This window comes from Salmo salar, unplaced genomic scaffold (genome assembly GCF_905237065.1).
Source record: "Salmo salar unplaced genomic scaffold, Ssal_v3.1, whole genome shotgun sequence".
Lineage (NCBI taxonomy): Eukaryota > Metazoa > Chordata > Actinopteri > Salmoniformes > Salmonidae > Salmo > Salmo salar.
The window spans coordinates 218,567-240,000 of NW_025550938.1; the positions used below are offsets into that span (position 1 = coordinate 218,567).

The 21,434-nt window shown below is 52.6% G+C and overlaps 4 non-coding genes and 4 pseudogenes across 4 annotated transcripts; all 8 read left to right on the forward strand.

Moving 5' to 3' along the window:
* Nucleotides 1–731: 731 nt before the first annotated feature.
* On the forward strand, nt 732–905 carry LOC123740345 (uncharacterized; annotated as a pseudogene).
* Nucleotides 906–1,445: 540 nt separating this feature from the next.
* Nucleotides 1,446–1,562, forward strand: LOC123740515 (U5 spliceosomal RNA). Its single transcript, XR_006768399.1, has one exon. It is a non-coding gene; the product is annotated as a U5 spliceosomal RNA (small nuclear RNA).
* A 2,743-nt stretch (nt 1,563–4,305) lies between these two features.
* LOC123740399 (uncharacterized) lies at nt 4,306–4,481 on the forward strand (annotated as a pseudogene).
* A 541-nt stretch (nt 4,482–5,022) lies between these two features.
* Nucleotides 5,023–5,139, forward strand: LOC123740516 (U5 spliceosomal RNA). The gene has a single exon (XR_006768400.1). It is a non-coding gene; the product is annotated as a U5 spliceosomal RNA (small nuclear RNA).
* A 5,674-nt stretch (nt 5,140–10,813) lies between these two features.
* LOC123740315 (uncharacterized) lies at nt 10,814–10,987 on the forward strand (annotated as a pseudogene).
* Nucleotides 10,988–11,546: 559 nt separating this feature from the next.
* LOC123740517 (U5 spliceosomal RNA) lies at nt 11,547–11,663 on the forward strand. The gene has a single exon (XR_006768401.1). It is a non-coding gene; the product is annotated as a U5 spliceosomal RNA (small nuclear RNA).
* Nucleotides 11,664–17,718: 6,055 nt separating this feature from the next.
* On the forward strand, nt 17,719–17,888 carry LOC123740335 (uncharacterized; annotated as a pseudogene).
* A 539-nt stretch (nt 17,889–18,427) lies between these two features.
* Nucleotides 18,428–18,544, forward strand: LOC123740518 (U5 spliceosomal RNA). Its single transcript, XR_006768402.1, has one exon. It is a non-coding gene; the product is annotated as a U5 spliceosomal RNA (small nuclear RNA).
* The last annotated feature ends 2,890 nt before the right edge of the window (nt 18,545–21,434 follow it).

The window sequence follows — 21,434 nt, forward strand, 5'->3', positions numbered from 1 at the left end:
GAGTGGGGGGACAGTAAAGAGGTGAGATCACGGGTGGAGGAGCTGAGGGAGATGGTGGGGGGGCTGCCGGACAATATGAATGAAGCGAGGGGGGGTTGACGGACGAGGAAAGGAATGTTCCCTGGCTGCGCCCTCCACCAATAAAGAGACCTAAGAAGGGGAGCGCCCGGAAAGCAGGAGGAAGAAGGGTGGTAAAAGGGTGGTGGTGAAGGAAGGGCAAGGGGAGAGGATGCTGGGCCCTCGTGGGCTCCCTCTTCTTCCTGTTCCTTTACACCCCTGGCAGAGCTGGACCTCCCAGGCATGGCCCAGGATTGGGGGATGGAGGAAGGAGCAAGTTTTCTGTTTGGGGGCATGGGGTGCTCGGGTCTGAGTTCGGAGGAGGGCCGGGTGGTGGATTTGAGTGGGGGGCACAAGACACAGAGTGTGGGTGTGCCGGGAATTGTTTTTGTTTCTAGGGGAGAGGGGATGGTGGCCGACGGTGGAGCGTCAGGAGTGGAGGAGGCGTCCCCGTCGGTCGGGAGTATAGGGTGAGTGTTTAATTTTGGTTATTTGATATGTGTATGGGTTTTGGTTTGTAGGTGGGAAGGGGAGGGTAGATGCTCTCATGACGTTTTGGTTTTTGGGTTTGGTTATTGTTGAATAGTTTTGAAATGTTTATTTTTGTGTTGATTGGAATTTGTATTTGAATTGATTGATGTGTGGAAAATTTTGGTTGGTTTGGAACGTAATAAATATATTTTGTAAAAAAAAAATCTGTTCTTATCAGTTTAATATCTGATACGTCCCCCATCGGGGGACTACATATTAAATGGATTTTTCGAACAGGGAGTCGGAAATGGGGCTTGCTCCGTCCGCTCCACGCATCGACCCGGTATTGCAGTACCTCCGGGAACGGTGCAACACTTTTCTCCCATTGTCAAGGAAAAAGAAATACACCAAGCTATGTAAAACAGCTAGCAGAAGAAGAGAAGGAATGAAAAAGAAGAATCATCCAAACTGAAACAAGTGCGAAGCCCCTTCATGGGGGTCCCCGTTTTCCCGCCATTTTACTTAAAAAAAAAAAAAAAAAAAAAAACATTGGCCAGGAGAGTGTGTGTGTGTGTGTGTGTGTGTGTGTGTGTGTGTGTGTGTGTGTGTGTGTGTGTGTGTGTGTTTTTGAGCCCCCCAAAAAAATACAATCACTTCACCAGGATTGTGTGTGTGTGTGTGTTTTGAGCCCCCCCCAAAAATACAATCACTTCACCAGGATTGTCTATCTATCTATTGTCTGTCTGTCTGTCTGTCTGTCTGTCTGTCTGTCTGTCTGTCTGTCTGTCTGTCTGTCTGTCTGTGACTTTTTACCCACAGCCCTCGAAAACTTGGAAGAGTGGGTTCGGGGACCACCCGCGGGGACCCGGCCTAGAGTGCACCGTGTGTGTCTCGGGCCCCGACCTCTGACTTCCATACGACTCTGGTTTCTCTTCATTACGCACAAGCCTTTCGCCTTTTACTAAAGACTTCCGTGGAGAGGAACACTTACGAGTTCAACGTATTTTTGGAAGGGCTTTGCTTCTGGCAGAGCCCGGTATCTTGTTTCAAGAGAAATTGACAGAGATGACGCCGAGACTTTTGCTCAGGCGTTTGACTTGAAGCCGGCTGACCGACCGGCGTATTTTTTCCACTCAAAGTAGTCGCTCGGGCAATTGAGTTCAAGCCCGACGATGACTGGTGTATTTGCCGGGCATTGAACAAATAGTCGCACTAGGATTAAAGAGCTAGTGACCTAACGACGCATTAGCGACTTTTAAAAAAAACACACCCGCCTGTCACCAGGGAAGCGTTGGGTGAGGAGGAGCCAACTTTTGCCAAACCGATGAGGTCTGCCGAGGCCCCGGGCACCGGCGGGTGCAGGGGTCAATTTGTGGGTTATCGTTTCTCGGCCTTTTGGCTCAGATCAAGCTTGGTACCGAGGTGCCCCAAAGCCCGCTGAGCCAAAAGGTCGAAGGAAGGCCGGAGGGAGGAAAGGTTTGGAGTGTGGGAGACGGTTTTTTTCAATTTTCAAAAATAATTTTTCTAGTGGCTTCTTTTTAAGAGAGCTTTTTTTTCAAGATGGCTCGACATGCTCCAAACAAGATGCCTGGAGTCGGGATAGCGAACACGGTGAGGTTCGCCTGGAGGAACAAGGAGATGGAGCCGTTTGGGAGGGAGACCTTTGGGAGAAAAATTTTGATTGGGATCCTAAAGTTGGAGGTGGGGGAAGTGTTGTGCCTCCAGGCGAACCCACTGGAGGTGGCTTACGACGTGACGCTCCACAAAGAAGACAGGTATGAGGACGTGATGAGGAGGGCGAGAGAAGTGGGAAAGGATGGACCGATGTGTCATTACGAGGTGACCAGCCTGGGAAAACCAATTTCCGGGTGGTCACGGTTAATATGTATAACCCTCATGTGAAGGACGAGGAGGTGAGGACTTTCCTTGGGCGCTACATGGACAATGTCTCCTCGGCAAGGCTCCTCAGGGACTCCCTGGGCTTCTGGGATGGGAAGAGAGGATTCCAGGCGTTGCTCAGGGAGGACCCTGAGGGGTTGGGGTTACCTCCATCCGCCGGCGATGTTCTCCCTGGGGGCTGACAGGGGGACGTTGTATTATGCACGTCAGCCCCCGTTCTGCAGGCGTTGTATGGCCTATGGTCATATCCTCGCCTCGTGCAGCACAAAGAAGTGCAGGTATTGTGGATCTGCGGAGCACGAGGCGAGGGACTGTGACGCGCCGAAGGCATGTCACGGGTGTGGCATGATTACGCACCTGTGGCGTGAATGCCCGGCGCGTCACCGGTCATACGCGTCTGCAGCTGGGGGGAGCGAGAGCCGGGGATGGGGGAAGAAGAGGAGGGGACAAAGAAACAAGAACTGGCACAGAGGAAAAGGACACACGGCGGGAGAAGAAGGACAGAGCGACAGTAGGAGAAGAAGAGGAAAAGGAAGAAGTGGACATGGTGGAATCGGAGGGGCGTGAGGCTGAAGGAGAGGAGGAGCAGGAGGCTGAAGGAGAGAAGGAGCAGGAGGAGGAAGGAGATAAGAGAGTGGAGGGGTCGGAGAAGACGGCGGTGGAGAAGGAGATGGAGAAGGGAACAGAGAGGGAGGAGATAGAGAAGACGGAGGTGGAGAAGAAAGAGACAGAAAGGAAGGAGACAGGGAAGAAGGTGGTGGAGAAGAAAGAGACAGAAAGGAAGGAGACAGGGAAGAAGGTGGTGGAGGAGAAAGAGACAGAAAGAAAGGAGACTGGGAAGACGGCGGTGGAGAAGAAAGAGATAGAAAGGAAGGAGACAGGGAAGAAGGTGGTGGAGGAGAAAGAGACAGAAAGGAAGGAGAGAGGGAAGAAGGTGGTGGAGGAGAAAGAGACAGAAAGGAAGGAGACAGGGAAGAAGGTGGTGGAGGAGAAAGAGACAGAAAGGAAGGAGACAGGGAAGAAGGTGGTGGAGAAGAAAGAGACAGAAAGGAAGGAGACAAGGAAGAAGGTGGTGGAGAAGAAAGAGAAAGAAAGGGAGGAGAAAGAGATGGCAGTGGTGGCGGGACCAGTAGGAGAAGGAGTGAAGGAGTGGGGGGACAGTAAAGAGGTGAGATCACGGGTGGAGGAGCTGAGGGAGATGGTGGGGGGCTGCCGGACAATATGAATGAAGCGAGGGGGGGTTGACGGACGAGGAAAGGAATGTTCCCTGGCTGCGCCCTCCACCAATAAAGAGACCTAAGAAGGGGGAGCGCCCGGAAAGCAGGAGGAAGAAGGGTGGTAAAAGGGTGGTGGTGAAGGAAGGGCAAGGGGGAGAGGATGCTGGGCCCTCGTGGGCTCCCTCTTCTTCCTGTTCCTTTACACCCTGGCAGAGCTGGACCTCCCAGGCATGGCCCAGGATTGGGGGATGGAGGAAGGAGCAAGTTTTCTGTTTGGGGGCATGGGGTGCTCGGGTCTGAGTTCGGAGGAGGGCCGGGTGGTGGATTTGAGTGGGGGCACAAGACACAGAGTGTGGGTGTGCCGGGAATTGTTTTTGTTTCTAGGGGAGAGGGGATGGTGGCCGACGGTGGAGCGTCAGGAGTGGAGGAGGCGTCCCCGTCGGTCGGGGAGTATAGGGTGAGTGTTTAATTTTGGTTATTTGATATGTGTATGGGTTTTGGTTTGTAGGTGGGAAGGGGAGGGTAGATGCTCTCATGACGTTTTGGTTTTTGGGTTTGGTTATTGTTGAATAGTTTTGAAATGTTTATTTTTGTGTTGATTGGAATTTGTATTTGAATTGATTGATGTGTGGAAAATTTTGGTTGGTTTGGAACGTAATAAATATATTTTGTAAAAAAAAAAAATCTGTTCTTATCAGTTTAATATCTGATACGTCCCCCATCGGGGACTACATATTAAATGGATTTTTCGAACAGGGGAGTCGGAAATGGGGCTTGCTCCGTCCGCTCCACGCATCGACCCGGTATTGCAGTACCTCCGGGAACGGTGCAACACTTTTCTCCCATTGTCAAGGAAAAAGAAATACACCAAGCTATGTAAAACAGCTAGCAGAAGAAGAGAAGGAATGAAAAAGAAGAATCATCCAAACTGAAACAAGTGCGAAGCCCCCTTCATGGGGGTCCCCCGTTTTCCGCCATTTTACTTAAAAAAAAAAAAAAAAAAAAAAAAACATTGGCCAGGAGAGTGTGTGTGTGTGTGTGTGTGTGTGTGTGTGTGTGTGTGTGTGTGTGTGTGTGTGTGTGTGTGTGGTTTTGAGCCCCCCAAAAAATACAATCACTTCACCAGGATTGTGTGTGTGTGTGTGTTTTTGAGCCCCCCCAAAAATACAATCACTTCACCAGGATTGTCTATCTATCTATCTGTCTGTCTGTCTGTCTGTCTGTCTGTCTGTCTGTCTGTCTGTCTGTCTGTCTGTCTGTCTGTGACTTTTTACCCACAGCCCTCGAAAACTTGGAAGAGTGGGTTCGGGGACCACCCGCGGGGACCCGGCCTAGAGTGCACCGTGTGTGTCTCGGGCCCCGACCTCTGACTTCCATACGACTCTGGTTTCTCTTCATTACGCACAAGCCTTTCGCCTTTTACTAAAGACTTCCGTGGAGAGGAACACTTACGAGTTCAACGTATTTTTGGAAGGGCTTTGCTTCTGGCAGAGCCCGGTATCTTGTTTCAAGAGAAATTGACAGAGATGACGCCGAGACTTTTTGCTCAGGCGTTTGACTTGAAGCCGGCTGACCGACCGGCGTATTTTTTCCACTCAAAGTAGTCGCTCGGGCAATTGAGTTCAAGCCCGACGATGACTGGTGTATTTGCCGGGCATTGAACAAATAGTCGCACTAGGATTAAAGAGCTAGTGACCTAACGACGCATTAGCGACTTTTAAAAAAAAACACACCCGCCTGTCACCAGGGAAGCGTTGGGTGAGGAGGAGCCAACTTTTGCCAAACCGATGAGGTCTGCCGAGGCCCCCGGGGGCCCGGCGGGTGCAGGGGTCAATTTGTGGGTTATCGTTTCTCGGCCTTTTGGCTCAGATCAAGCTTGGTACCGAGGTGCCCCAAAGCCCGCTGAGCCAAAAGGTCGAAGGAAGGCAGGAGGGGAGGAAATTTTGTTTTGTTTACTGGAATCGTTTTTTCAGATATCCTTTATTTTTCATTGGCTTCTTTTAAGAGAGCTTTTTTTATTCTTGAAAGAATGGAGAAAAATATAAAGAACAGGTCGGTACCGGGAGTAGGTTTGGCAAATACGCTAAGATTTGCATGGAAGGACCAGGAGGTGGAAGAATTCGGGAGAGAAACATTTGGAAGAACAATCCTGATGGGATGCCTAAAGATGTCGGTGAAGGATGTCCTCTGCCTCCAGGGCAACCCAATGGAGAGGGCGTATGACGTGACCTGCTATACAGAGGAGAAGCATGATGAAATCATGAAGAGGGTGAGGGCGTTGGAAGGAGAAAGGCCGATGTGCTTTTATGGAGTAACAAGCCTTGCCAGGAATAATTTCAGGGTGGTGACGGTTACAATGTACAATCCGCATGTAAAGGAGGAAGAAGTGAGGGCCTTTCTGGGGAGGTATATGGACAAGGTCTCCTCAGAGAGGCTCCTCAGGGACTCCCTGGGATTTTGGAATGGGAGGAGAGGATTCCAGGCCCTCCTCAGGGAGGACCCAAAGGGACAGGGTGGCTACCTCCATCCCCCTGCGATGTTCTCCCTGGGGGCTGACAGGGGGACGTTGTTTTATGCACGTCAGCCCCCGTTTTGCAGGCGTTGTATGGCCTACGGTCATATCCTCGCCTCGTGCAGCACAAGAAAGTGCCGAATTTGTGGATCGGTGGAGCACGAGGCGAGGGACTGCGACGAGCCGAAGGCGTGCCACGGGTGTGGCTCGTCAGCGCACCTGTGGCGGGAGTGCCCGGCTCGTCGGAGGTCATACGCGTCTGCAGCTGGGGGGGGAGCAGGAGCGGGGGATGGGGGAAGAAGAGGAGGGGAAGGAAAGCCATCTCAGGACCAGGGCACTGGCCCAGAGCGGAAGGTAGCACGGAAAGAAGAGGAGAAAGGAGCGGCAGCAGAAGGAACGGAAGATCGAAAGGAAGGAGAAGGAAGCAAGGGAGTGGAGGAGCGAGAGACTGCAACAATGGAGGGAGAGGTGGTGGAGGGGGTGCCGGTGGCAGGGGCTGTGGAGGGGGAGGAGGAGGGAATGGGGGTGAGGGAGTGGGGGGACAGCATGTCGAGCGCCCTCGTTGAAGAGATGAGAGGAATGGTGGAGGAGTTGGCAGGGAAGGGGGGTGTATCCCCTTTACCTCCAACTCCTAGGAAGAAAGTGAAGAAGAGGGGGTGCTCGACAGGCGGTGAAAGGGAGGGGGGGGTGGATGGGGTTGCCAAGCGAGGGATGGGGGAGGGAAAAGTTTCTTTGCTGGTTTCCTCAGCCCCTCAACATGTGGTGGAGCGTGACTCCCAGGAAGTGGCTCAGAGCTGGATGTCTGGGGGGGGATCTCAACTCCTCTTTGAGGAGATGGGGTCCCCTACTCTAAACCCGGAAATTTACAGGGAGGAAGAAGTTACGGGTGTTGGTGGGGAACCCAGGATGCAGAGCACTCCAAGGCCTAACACCATACCTGCATCCTGGGTTGGGGAGATGGAGGAGGACGGGGGGGCGTCAGGAGAGCAGAAGACGTCCCCGCCGGAGGAGAAGGAGCAGGGGAGCATCGGGTGAGCCTCCTGTTTTTTTGATTGTTTTGGGGTTTTAATTTTAAAGAAGTAATGGTTTTGTGTTGTGTTTTGTAAAAATAATATCTTATGTTAATTTTGTTTAGTTTAAATGTAAGGGGTTTAAGGGATTATGTTAAAAGGAGGGCGGCTTTTAGTTTTTTAGAGGGGGTTGGTTTTGATGTTTGTTTTTTACAGGAGGTTCACCTGAGGGATGGAGGGGATGTCATCAGGTTTAGGAGGGAGTGGGATAAGGGGGAGTCAGTTTGGGGTATAGGTGGGGTGCATTCTACAGGGGTGGGGATTTTGTTTGGGAATAGGGAGGTGAAGGTGGAGGGCACGTTTGTTGTGATGCAAGGGAGGGTTATGGGGGTGGATGTCACTTTTAGGGATAGTAGGTATAGGTTAGTGGTGGTGTATGGGCCACAGGTGGCGGCAGACAGGAGGGAGATGGTGGACTGTCTGACGCCCCTGTGTGTTACAAATAGGCACTTAGTGATAGGGGGGGGATTTTAATATAGATTTAGGGTTAGCGGGGGATAGTAGTGCAGGCGCCATCACCGGGCTAATGGCTTGCCATGGTCTGGTTGATGGAGGCCTGCACTCTACTCCGACAATGGCTGGTCCCACATGGCGCAACTCCCGGGGGTTGCGCGGAGGCTCGACTACATTTTCCTATCTAGGTCTTTGGGTCAGTTGTCTGGGCGGCTGTTGCCTGTGTTCTTCTCAGATCACGACGGGGTGCTCCTGCAGGTGGGGTCGCCAGTCTGCCTCTTCGGTAGGGGGGTACTGGAAATTAGATCGGGATGTGCTGGAGGAGCAAGCTTTCGTTGACACCTTTTTGGTTTCTTTCGGGGGCTTGAAGGCCTCCGGTCCATGTGCGAGGGGGTGTTAGAGTGGTGGGATTTAGTTAAGGTAAGGATTAGGGCTTTTATAATAGGATATTGTAAGAGGAAAAAAGGGAGGAAAGGAGGGAGGTGGATCGTATCCAAAGGTTGCTCGAACTCGAGTACGAGGCAGGCAACCTCGGCGGGTCGATTGACTGGGAGAGATCCACTGACCTGAAGGCGCAGCTCAGGGAGCTGCAGGAGCGGAAGGCTCGAGCTTTCCTGGAGCGTGCGCATAATGGCTTTCTAGAACATAATGAGACTTGTTCCGCTATGTTCTTTAAGTCGGTTAGGGGCAGACAGAGTAGGAAGATAATGCATGGGGTGAGGAAAGAAGATGATAGCATAGTTAGAAAACCGGAGGAAATGGTCAGGGTGACAACTGATCATTTCCGAGGTTTATTTAAAGAGAGGGTAATAGATGTAGAGCAGGGAAATGTGTTTTAGAACACTTGTCCCGGCGATTGCCGGAGGACATTAGAGATGTGATGGAGGCTCAGATCTCCCTCGAGGAGGTTGAGAGTGCTCTCAGGAGGATGGGAAAAGGGAAGGTGCCTGGGATGGATGGGTTGCCGGCCGAGTTTTACCTCAAGTTTTGGGGTATATTTGGACCAGTGGTCCTCGAAGTCTTGAAGGCCATCCTTGAGACGGGGGTCCCGGGGGGATCAATGGCTGTCGGTGTGCTGTCACTTCTTTATAAGAAGGGGGAAGCAACTGACCTGGGCAACTGGAGGCCATTGACCATGCTGTGTGTAGACTATAAGCTCTTAGCAAAGGTCTTAGCAGACCGGTTGCGCACAGCCCTTCCCTACGTCGTCCACGAGGATCAGACGTGTGGGGTAGAGGGACGCTCTATTAGGTGGAACCTTCAGTTGATCAGGGACTCCATCGCTTGGGTAGAAGATAGAGGGCTGCCTTTAATGGTAGCAGCGCTTGATCAGGCGAAAGCCTTTGATCGCGTGAATAGATCCTTTCTATTCAGGGTGTTAGGCAGATTAGGATTTGGGGAGAAGTTTATAGGATGGATCCGTACTTTATATGTCGGAGCGGGGTGCCGGGTTAGCGTTAACAGTCACTTAGGTGACGTTTTTGACCTCTCGTCTGGGGTCAGGCAGGGATGCCCGCTCTCGGCTCTCCTTTTCGTTCTGTACATGGAGCCTCTGGGGGCTGCCATTAGGGCAGACACAGGGGTGGAGGGCTTGCTGATCCCTGGAAGTGGCGGTCTCCGTGTCAAGTTGACACAGTACGCCCGACGACACCTCCTTGCTGCTTTGCAAGGACTCGTGCTTGACAAGGTCCCTTGCCATTATTGGGGACTTCACCCGAGCGTCGGGGCGGTTCTGAACCACGCGAAGTCTTCCGTCAAATTTTTCGGAAGATGGAGTGGTAGGACGGATGTGCCCGGAGGGTTATCTCTCTGTAACGGGGCCCTGAGGGTTCTCGGGGTCCACTTTGAGACCTCCGGCTCAGCGACGCTGAACTGGAACATGGGCATCGCAGTGGTACAGAGGAAGCTAGCAATGTGGAGGGCTAGGTCTTTGTCCTTTTTAGGCAAGGTCCTGGTTCTCAAGGTGGATGTACTGCCATCTCTTTTGTATTTGGCGTACATCTACCCATTGCCGGCTTGTCTGAGGAGGCCTCTAGTGAGGCTAGTGTTTCAGTTCATGTGGGGTGGCAGGTACGAGTGGGTCGCCAGGGCACGCATGATCTGTCCCATCGGGGAGGGAGGTAGGGGGGTACCACATCTCCCCCTCAAGCTGGACGCAATTTTTGTTTCTTTTCTGTTAACGGAGCTTGCTCAGCCGGTACTACACCCGTCCGGTTACCTCCTGCGGGTGTTCTTCTCGTATCAGGCGAGAAGCGTAATGGTGTGGTCTAACACGGGTCCTCGGGCGGAACAGCTGCCGTGGCACTTTGGCCATGCGGCCAAGTGGCTGCGTGCACACCCCGAGGTTGAAGTTGCCCGAGTAGGTTTAGATCACAGGCACCTGTACGAGGAGGTCAGACGGGCAGTAAGTCCGGCACCTGTAGTGGGCATCCCGGCGGCGGTCTGGGAGGGAGTGCAGGCGCGGGGCCTGGACAACAGGCTCAAGGACCTGAATTGGTTGAGTCTCCACAAGTGTTTGCCGGTACGCTCCACCATGTACCGGCATAGCTTGGCGCGATCCCCCACCTGTCCAAGACTTTCTTGTGGCAGGGAGGAGACTGTGCGCCATGTCTTTTGGGACTGTGCCATTGCCGGAGTAGTATGGGCAAAGGCACGGGTGTTGTTAGGAAGGGTTAGAGGTGATTTTGTATTGACGTGGGCTAGGTTAGAGAGAGGTGTAGGGAGAGCGAGGGGGACGGATAGGGATAGGTTTCTGCTCTGGCTTCTCATGAGCCTCTTTAAGCGAGGGCTGTGGGAAGCCAGGCAGAACATGGTCAAGACAGGGAGAGATTGGGGGGTGGAAGGAATAGTGAGGAGGGTGGAAGGAGATTTGAGGGGGAGGATGAAGAGGGAGGAGACGAAGTGGGGGCAGCACGCTGCCCGGGAGAGATGGAAGGGGGGATTAGGGCTGGGGTTATTTTAGATTAGGGACGGGAAGATAGGGAAAGTTAGTGTTTAGGATGACGGGGAGGGATGATGCTCCCCTGAGTTTTGTTTTGGGGTTTTTTTGGTTTGTTTTATAAATTAAAATACCATTATTTGAGTTTGAAGGAATATATGATTTTGTAAAGAATGAATGGTATTGAACGTAATAAATTATTTTTTCTAAAAAAAAATCTGTTCTTATCAGTTTAATATCTGATACGTCCCCCATCGGGGGACTACATATTAAATGGATTTTTCGAACAGGGAGTCGGAAATGGGGCTTGCTCCGTCCGCTCCACGCATCGACCCGGTATTGCAGTACCTCCGGGAACGGTGCAACACTTTTCTCCCATTGTCAAGGAAAAAGAAATACACCAAGCTATGTAAAACAGCTAGCAGAAGAAGAGAAGGAATGAAAAAAGAAGAATCATCCAAACTGAAACAAGTGCGAAGCCCCCTTCATGGGGGTCCCCGTTTTCCGCCATTTTACTTAAAAAAAAAAAAAAAAAAAAAAAACATTGGCCAGGAGAGTGTGTGTGTGTGTGTGTGTGTGTGTGTGTGTGTGTGTGTGTGTGTGTGTGTGTGTGTGGTTTTGAGCCCCCAAAAAATACAATCACTTCACCAGGATTGTGTGTGTGTGTGTGTTTTGAGCCCCCCAAAAATACAATCACTTCACCAGGATTGTCTATCTATCTATCTGTCTGTCTGTCTGTCTGTCTGTCTGTCTGTCTGTCTGTCTGTCTGTCTGTCTGTCTGTCTGTCTGTCTGTCTGTCTGTCTGTCTGTCTGTGACTTTTTACCCACAGCCCTCGAAAACTTGGAAGAGTGGGTTCGGGGACCACCCGCGGGGACCCGGCCTAGAGTGCACCGTGTGTGTCTCGGGCCCCGACCTCTGACTTCCATACGACTCTGGTTTCTCTTCATTACGCACAAGCCTTTCGCCTTTTACTAAAGACTTCCGTGGAGAGGAACACTTACGAGTTCAACGTATTTTTGGAAGGGCTTTGCTTCTGGCAGAGCCCGGTATCTTGTTTCAAGAGAAATTGACAGAGATGACGCCGAGACTTTTTGCTCAGGCGTTTGACTTGAAGCCGGCTGACCGACCGGCGTATTTTTTCCACTCAAAGTAGTCGCTCGGGCAATTGAGTTCAAGCCCGACGATGACTGGTGTATTTGCCGGGCATTGAACAAATAGTCGCACTAGGATTAAAGAGCTAGTGACCTAACGACGCATTAGCGACTTTTAAAAAAACACACCCGCCTGTCACCAGGGAAGCGTTGGGTGAGGAGGAGCCAACTTTTGCCAAACCGATGAGGTCTGCCGAGGCCCCCGGGGGCCCGGCGGGTGCAGGGGTCAATTTGTGGGTTATCGCTTCTCGGCCTTTTGGCTCAGATCAAGCTCGGTACTGCGGTGCCTCAAAGCTCGCTGAGTTAAAAGCCGATGGCCGGAGGGCGGTGAGAGAGTTTTAGATTTTTGGCGGGAAAAATCTAAACAAATTTAAAATACAGCCATACCGAAATGGCGGGTAGCGGGAACACAGGGTCGGTTCCGAGGGCCGGACTAAAGAACACAGTAAGATTTGCATGGAAGCAAGAAGGAGAAGTAAGGATGCCGAGGGACACCTTTGCGAGGACCGTGTTGATGGGGGCGCTATCTCTGAAAGTCCCAGATGTGATGTGCCTGCAGGGGAACTCAATGGAGGAGGCATACGATGTAACTTTCTACACGGAAAGTAAGAGTGATGAAGTAATGGAGAAGGTAAAGGAGGCAAAGGGGAGAGACCTCTGTCCTTTTTCAACATCGTGTGCCTGGCAAGAAGGAATTTTAGAACAATAAATATACATATGTATAATCCACACGTGACGGATATGGCAGTGGCAGCCTTTTGGGTCGCTACTGCGAGGTAACATCGGGAGCCAGATATGTAAAGGACTCGCTGGGCTTCTGGAACGGCCGCCGCCAATTCCAGGTGCTCCTAAGGGAAGATCCGGGGGGTTTGAGGGCTTTTTGCATCCCCCTGCGGTGTTTTCTTTAGGGTCGGACAGAGGCATGCTGTTCTATGCTCGTCAGCCACCTTTCTGCAGGAAATGCAGGGAGTACGGGCATGGAACAGCTTCATGTGGGCTGGTAAAATGCAGGTTTTGCATGTCGGAGGAACATGAGGCCAAAAATTGTACGGCACCAAAAGAATGTCATGGGTGTGGCAGTAAGCAGCACCTGTTTCGAGAGTGCCCGGCGAGGCAACAAACATACGCGGCAGCGGCTGCTGGGGGAAGGATGGCCGGAGGAAAGGGCGTGGAGGAGAAGAGGAGGCTAGGAGAAGGGGACCTAGGTCACAGGCCGGAAGAGGCAGCAAGGAGGATGGTGAGTGGGGAACCGGAGAAGCAAGCCCGGTCCTTGCCAGCTCCAAACGTCGGGGGTAAGGTCGTTTTGGAGAGGTCATCGGTGGAGGTGGTCCCGGAGACCCAGGTGTCAACGGGTACTCAATCCATCAGTAGGCCGCCGGGAGAGGTTGGTGGAGCAACGGGAGAGTTGGGCTCATCCCTCGACGAAGTCTTCATAGATGAAGAGGCTTTCGGGGCCCTCGTGGGGAGATGAGGGAGATGGTGGAGGAGATCCAGGTCTCACAAACGAGGACGGCGGAATGGGGGTCCATCTCGCCATTGCCAGCCACTCCAAGAACGAAGAGGGACGCATCCACAGCACAGCAGGCCCAGCAGGAGTCAGGGCTGTTATTGGAATCGGGTGAGGCCCGGAGGAAGAAAAAGAAAAAGAGGCTTTCCCTCGAGACGGGAGAGGGCCAGAGTGGGCTGGAAGGGGTGGGGAGGGTATTTGGGGACAGTGCCACAGAGGTGACTCCCCCTGTCACCGCGGGTCTCATCTCTCACACCCACCCAGATGGAAATAGATCTGGTGACCCCTGCGCTGTGTATGCCCGACGGTGATGGGGTGTCTCAGGCTTTTTCAGGGACGCCGGGACCCCCCATCCACAACCCCAACCCCTTACCTGCATCTTGGGCTTCTCAGAGGGGGGACGCAGTGGATGGGGAGGCCTCAGAGGTAGCGGGTCAAGGGTTTTTGTCCGTGGATGTACGAGGGGTTGGGGAGATGGTCAGTACTGCCGAGGTGTCTTCCCTGTCCTCGCGGGGTCCATCTCTCCCAATCATCCGGATGGACGCGGACCTGTCGTCCCCGGGGCTGTTTTTGCCAGATGGGGATGGGGTGTCTCAGGTTAATTCTGGGACGCCGGGACCCCCCATCCCCAACCCCTTCCCTGCGTCATGGGGTTCTCAGGAGGACGGTATGGGGGGTGGGAGGGTTGGGGGGCCTCGGGGGCTGCTGGTCCAGCGTCCATGATCGATGAGGACCTTTACCCACCAGACAGAGTGAGTACTTGAACCCTGCACCTGGTTGATTTTTCTTTTTAAATGTGCAACCATGGCAAACATTCAAATAATGACTATGAATGTTCGGGGTCTAAGGGACACTGTAAAGAGAACTGCTGTTTTTAGTTGTTTATCAAACATATGTTTTACCTTTTGTTTCTTGCAGGAGGTACATTTAAGGGATGGGGGGGATGTAGAGCAGTTTAAAAAGAGTGGGTAAAAGGGAAGTCGGTGTGGAGTGTGGGGGGGTGTCCACTCATCAGGGGTTGGGATTTTGTTTGGGACTAGGGAGGTGAAGGTGGAAGGCACGTACGTTGCAATGCAGGGGAGGGTTTTGGGGGTGGACATAACGTTAGGGGATTTTAGACTTAGGATTATAGGGGTATACGGGCCACAGACGGTGCCAGAGAGAAGGGAGATGGTGGAGAGTCTGGCACCTCTGTGTGCCACAAACAGAGTTTTGATAGTGGGAGGGGATTTTAATGTAGAATTAGGAGGGGTAGGGGATAGTAGCGTGGGGGCCATCACCGGACTTATGGCAAGCCATGGTCTGGTGGATGGAGGCCTTAACACTACTCCGGCGCTAGCAGGTCCCACGTGGCGTAACTCTCGGGGGTCGAGCGGAGGCTGGACTATGTATTTCTACCCAAATCCTTGGGGCTTTTGTCTGGGCGTCTGCTGCCTGTGTTTTTCTCGGATCACGACGGGGTACTCCTTCGGGTCAAGGCGCCTGTCTGCCTTTTCGGTAGGGGGGTACTGGAAGCTCGACCGGGATATCCTGGAGGAGCGGGCTTTTGTAAATGTTTTTTCTGTTTTTTTCGGGGCTTGAGGGTCTCCGGCCAATGTGCGGAGGGGTTTTGGAATGGTGGGAGGTAGTTAAGGTAAGAATTAGGGTATTTATTATTGGTTTTTGTAAGAGGAAGGGGAGAGAGGAGAGAAGGGAGGTGGAGCAGCTCCAACGTTTACTCGATCTTGAGTACGAGGCTGGTAACCTCGGTACTTCGATGGACGTTGAGCACGCTACCAGCCTCAAGGCTCAGCTCAGGGAGGTGCACGAGCGGAAGGCCCGTGCTTTCCTGCAGCGCGCACACTCTGAGTTTATAGAGCAGAATGAGACCTGCTCTGCAGTGTTTTTCAAATCAGTTAGGGAAAAGCAGATAAGACAGGTTTTTTATGGGGTGAGGGATGGACAGGGTAGGGTGGTTAGGGAGCCGGAGCAGATGGTCAGGGTGGCAACTGACCATTTCCGGGGTTTTTCCAGGAGAGGGTAGTAGAAAAAGAGCAGGGTACCGTGTTCTTAGAACACTTGTCCCGGCGTGTGCCGGAGGACATTAGAAAGGCGATGGAAGCCCCGATAACACTAGAGGAGGTGGAGAGCGCCCTCAAGAGGATGGGGAAAGGGAAGGTGCCTGGGATGGATGGGCTGCCGGCTGAGTTTTACCTCAAGTTTTGGGGTATGCTTGGACCGGTGGTCCTCGAAGTCCTGACGGCCGTTCTCGAGACTGGAGTCCCGGGCAGGTCGATGGCTGTAGGTGTGCTGTCCCTCCTCTACAAGAGGGGGGACGCCGCCGACCTTAGCAACTGGCGGCCGTTGACCATGCTGTGCGTAGATTACAAGATACTAGCTAAGGTCATGGCAGACCGTTTGCGCACAGCCCTTCCCTACGTTGTCCATGAGGATCAAACGTGTGGGGTGGAAGGCCGTTCCATTAGGTGGAACCTCCAACTGATCAGGGACTCCATCGCCTGGGTTGAGGATAGAAGTCTACCTCTGATGGTAGCGGCGCTTGATCAGGCCAAGGCTTTTGATCGCGTCAGTAGGGCTTTTCTTTTCAGAGTATTAGGTAGGTTAGGGTTTAGTGATCGCTTTATAAAGTGGATCAAGATTTTGTATGTGGGAGCGGGGTGCCGGGTGAGCATAAACAGCCATCTGGGTGACGTGTTTGGCCTCTCATCAGGGGTCAGGCAGGGATGCCCGCTCTCGGCACTCCTTTTCGTGCTCTATATGGAGCCCCTGGCGGCTGCCATTAGGGCTGACGCAGGGGTGGAGGGCTTGCTGGTCCCTGGAAGCGGCGGTTTGCATGTTAAGATGACACAGTACGCAGATGACACCACCTTGCTTTTGTGCAAGGACTCATGCCTGCTAAGGTCTCTGGCCATAATTGGAGACTTTACCCCGCGTCGGGAGCGGTCCTTAACCTCGCCAAGTCGTCTGTTAAGTATTTCGGCAGATGGCGGGGCAGGACGGACGTGCCCGGGGGACTATCTCTCTGTAATGGGGCCCTGAGGATTCTTGGGGTCCTTTTTGAGACCTCCGGCTCCGCGACCCTGAACTGGAACATGAGAGTTGCTGTGGTACAGAGGAAGATGGCAATGTGGAAGGCCAGATCCTTGTCTTTCTTGGGCAAGGTCCTGGTCCTGAAAGTGGATGTACTGCCTTCCCTTCTGTACTTGGCATACATATATCCTTTGCCAGCGAGCATGAGGAGGGGGCTAGTAAGGCTCGTGTTTCAGTTCATGTGGGGGGGCAGGTATGAGTATGTCGCCAGGGCTCGCATGCTCTCAACCATCGGGGGAGGGAGGGAGAGGAGTTCCACACTTCCCACTCAAGCTGGACTCGATTTTTGTTTCGTTTTTATTGAATGAGCTCGCTAATCCAGTGATTCATCCCTCCGGTTATTTCCTGCGGGTGTTTTTCTCGTACCAGGCGAGAAGCATAATGGTGTGGTCCAACACGGGTCCTCGGGCTGAACAGCTGCCGTGGCACTTCAGCCATGCGGCAAAGTGGCTACGTGCGCATCCCGAGGTTGAAGTCGCCCGAGTAGGTTTGGACCACAGACGCCTGTACGAAGAGGTCAGACGGACCGTTTGTGCGCCCCCTGTGGTGGGTACCCCTGCTGTGGTCTGGGAGACCATACAGGCGCGGGGCCTAGACAATCGTCTTAAGGATCTAAATTGGTTAAGCCTCCACAAGTGCTTGCCGGTAAGATCCATCATGTACCGGCATAGCTTGGCACGGTCCCCCCAGTGCCCGAGACCAACTTGTGGTGGGGAGGAGACAATACGCCACATGTACTGGGACTGTGCTTTCGCAGGAGTAGTGTGGGCCAGGGCTCAGGGGTTGCTAGGGAGAGTGAAGGAGGGTTTTGTTTTAACATGGGTGGGGGTGGAGAGAGGGGTGGGGAGAGCGGGGGGTAGGTAGGGATCGTTTTCTGTTGTGGCTGCTTATCAGTCTTTTTAAGAAAGGGCTGTGGGATGCCAGGCAGGGCCTGGTTAAGTCAGGAGCAGACTGGGGGGTGGAGGGAATAGTGAGGAGAGTGGAGGGAGATTTGAGAGGGAGGATAAGAAGGGAGGAGAGGAAGTGGGGTCACCATGCTGCCTTAGAGCGGTGGAAAGGGGGTTGGGGCTGGTCAGGTAGTTAAGGTTTAGAAGGCAGGTTGGTAGGTTTTGGGGTTTTGGATTACTTATGTTTATTGATGGCTTGTGTTTGTATTTGATTTTTGCTGCAGCCCCCTAGAAAAGTTGTGGGAGGGTGTTGGTTGCCCATCTCTTCCAAGAGAGAGAGGGTTTCAGAGTTTTGGAAAACTGATGGGTTGTTTTTTGTTACTAGTTCTGTTTGGATAGGGGCAACTAAAAGGTTAAAAGACATGTGAATTGTTTACTGTGTAAATGCTTGAAAAGTTAGAATAAAAGCTTTGAATCATCATCTGTTCTTATCAGTTTAATATCTGATACGTCCCCCATCGGGGGACTACATATTAAATGGATTTTTCGAACAGGGAGTCGGAAATGGGGCTTGCTCCGTCCGCTCCACGCATCGACCCGGTATTGCAGTACCTCCGGGAACGGTGCAACACTTTTCTCCCATTGTCAAGGAAAAAGAAATACACCAAGCTATGTAAAACAGCTAGCAGAAGAAGAGAAGGAATGAAAAAGAAGAATCATCCAAACTGAAACAAGTGCGAAGCCCCCTTCATGGGGGTCCCCCGTTTTCCCGCCATTTTACTTAAAAAAAAAAAAAAAAAAAAAAAAACATTGGCCAGGAGAGTGTGTGTGTGTGTGTGTGTGTGTGTGTGTGTGTGTGTGTGTGTGTGTGTGTGTGTGTGTGTGTGTGTTTTTGAGCCCCCCAAAAATACAATCACTTCACCAGGATTGTGTGTGTGTGTGTGTTTTTGAGCCCCCCCAAAAATACAATCACTTCACCAGGATTGTCTATCTATCTATCTGTCTGTCTGTCTGTCTGTCTGTCTGTCTGTCTGTCTGTCTGTCTGTCTGTCTGTCTGTGACTTTTTACCCACAGCCCTCGAAAACTTGGAAGAGTGGGTTCGGGGACCACCCGCGGGGACCCGGCCTAGAGTGCACCGTGTGTGTCTCGGGCCCCGACCTCTGACTTCCATACGACTCTGGTTTCTCTTCATTACGCACAAGCCTTTCGCCTTTTACTAAAGACTTCCGTGGAGAGGAACACTTACGAGTTCAACGTATTTTTGGAAGGGCTTTGCTTCTGGCAGAGCCCGGTATCTTGTTTCAAGAGAAATTGACAGAGATGACGCCGAGACTTTTTGCTCAGGCGTTTGACTTGAAGCCGGCTGACCGACCGGCGTATTTTTTCCACTCAAAGTAGTCGCTCGGGCAATTGAGTTCAAGCCCGACGATGACTGGTGTATTTGCCGGGCATTGAACAAATAGTCGCACTAGGATTAAAGAGCTAGTGACCTAACGACGCATTAGCGACTTTTAAAAAAAAACACACCCGCCTGTCACCAGGGAAGCGTTGGGTGAGGAGGAGCCAACTTTTGCCAAACCGATGAGGTCTGCCGAGGCCCCCGGGGGCCCGGCGGGTGCAGGGGTCAATTTGTGGGTTATCGCTTCTCGGCCTTTTGGCTCAGATCAAGCTTGGTACCGAGGTGCCCCAAAGCCCGCTGAGCCAAAAGGTCGAAGGAAGGCAGGAGGGAGGAAATTTTGTTTTGTTTACTGGAATCGTTTTTTCAGATATCCTTTATTTTTCATTGGCTTCTTTTAAGAGAGCTTTTTTTTATTCTTGAAAGAATGGAGAAAAATATAAAGAACAGGTCGGTACCGGGAGTAGGTTTGGCAAATACGCTAAGATTTGCATGGAAGGACCAGGAGGTGGAAGAATTCGGGAGAGAAACATTTGGAAGAACAATCCTGATGGGATGCCTAAAGATGTCGGTGAAGGATGTCCTCTGCCTCCAGGGCAACCCAATGGAGAGGGCGTATGACGTGACCTGCTATACAGAGGAGAAGCATGATGAAATCATGAAGAGGGTGAGGGCGTTGGAAGGAGAAAGGCCGATGTGCTTTTATGGAGTAACAAGCCTTGCCAGGAATAATTTCAGGGTGGTGACGGTTACAATGTACAATCCGCATGTAAAGGAGGAAGAAGTGAGGGCCTTTCTGGGGAGGTATATGGACAAGGTCTCCTCAGAGAGGCTCCTCAGGGACTCCCTGGGATTTTGGAATGGGAGGAGAGGATTCCAGGCCCTCCTCAGGGAGGACCCAAAGGGACAGGGTGGCTACCTCCATCCCCCTGCGATGTTCTCCCTGGGGGCTGACAGGGGGACGTTGTTTTATGCACGTCAGCCCCCGTTTTGCAGGCGTTGTATGGCCTACGGTCATATCCTCGCCTCGTGCAGCACAAGAAAGTGCCGAATTTGTGGATCGGTGGAGCACGAGGCGAGGGACTGCGACGAGCCGAAGGCGTGCCACGGGTGTGGCTCGTCAGCGCACCTGTGGCGGGAGTGCCCGGCTCGTCGGAGGTCATACGCGTCTGCAGCTGGGGGGGGAGCAGGAGCGGGGGATGGGGGAAGAAGAGGAGGGGAAGGAAAGCCATCTCAGGACCAGGGCACTGGCCCAGAGCGGAAGGTAGCACGGAAAGAAGAGGAGAAAGGAGCGGCAGCAGAAGGAACGGAAGATCGAAAGGAAGGAGAAGGAAGCAAGGGAGTGGAGGAGCGAGAGACTGCAACAATGGAGGGAGAGGTGGTGGAGGGGGTGCCGGTGGCAGGGGCTGTGGAGGGGGAGGAGGAGGGAATGGGGGTGAGGGAGTGGGGGACAGCATGTCGAGCGCCCTCGTTGAAGAGATGAGAGGAATGGTGGAGGAGTTGGCAGGGAGAGGGGGGTGTATCCCTTTACCTCCAACTCCTAGGAAGAAAGTGAAGAAGAGGGGTGCTCGACAGGCGGTGAAAGGGAGGGGGGGTGGATGGGGTTGCCAAGCGAGGGATGGGGGAGGGAAAAGTTTCTTTGCTGGTTTCCTCAGCCCCTCAACATGTGGTGGAGCGTGACTCCCAGGAAGTGGCTCAGAGCTGGATGTCTGGGGGGGGATCTCAACTCCTCTTTGAGGAGATGGGGTCCCCTACTCTAAACCCGGAAATTTACAGGGAGGAAGAAGTTACGGGTGTTGGTGGGGAACCCAGGATGCAGAGCACTCCAAGGCCTAACACCATACCTGCATCCTGGGTTGGGGAGATGGAGGAGGACGGGGGGGCGTCAGGAGAGCAGAAGACGTCCCCGCCGGAGGAGAAGGAGCAGGGGAGCATCGGGTGAGCCTCCTGTTTTTTTGATTGTTTTGGGGTTTTAATTTTAAAGAAGTAATGGTTTTGTGTTGTGTTTTGTAAAAATAATATCTTATGTTAATTTTGTTTAGTTTAAATGTAAGGGGTTTAAGGGATTATGTTAAAAGGAGGGCGGCTTTTAGTTTTTTAGAGGGGGTTGGTTTTGATGTTTGTTTTTTACAGGAGGTTCACCTGAGGGATGGAGGGGATGTCATCAGGTTTAGGAGGGAGTGGGATAAGGGGGAGTCAGTTTGGGGTATAGGTGGGGTGCATTCTACAGGGGTGGGGATTTTGTTTGGGAATAGGGAGGTGAAGGTGGAGGGCACGTTTGTTGTGATGCAAGGGAGGGTTATGGGGGTGGATGTCACTTTTAGGGATAGTAGGTATAGGTTAGTGGTGGTGTATGGGCCACAGGTGGCGGCAGACAGGAGGGAGATGGTGGACTGTCTGACGCCCCTGTGTGTTACAAATAGGCACTTAGTGATAGGGGGGGATTTTAATATAGATTTAGGGTTAGCGGGGGATAGTAGTGCAGGCGCCATCACCGGGCTAATGGCTTGCCATGGTCTGGTTGATGGAGGCCTGCACTCTACTCCGACAATGGCTGGTCCCACATGGCGCAACTCCCGGGGGGTTGCGCGGAGGCTCGACTACATTTTCCTATCTAGGTCTTTGGGTCAGTTGTCTGGGCGGCTGTTGCCTGTGTTCTTCTCAGATCACGACGGGGTGCTCCTGCAGGTGGGGTCGCCAGTCTGCCTCTTCGGTAGGGGGGTACTGGAAATTAGATCGGGATGTGCTGGAGGAGCAAGCTTTCGTTGACACCTTTTTGGTTT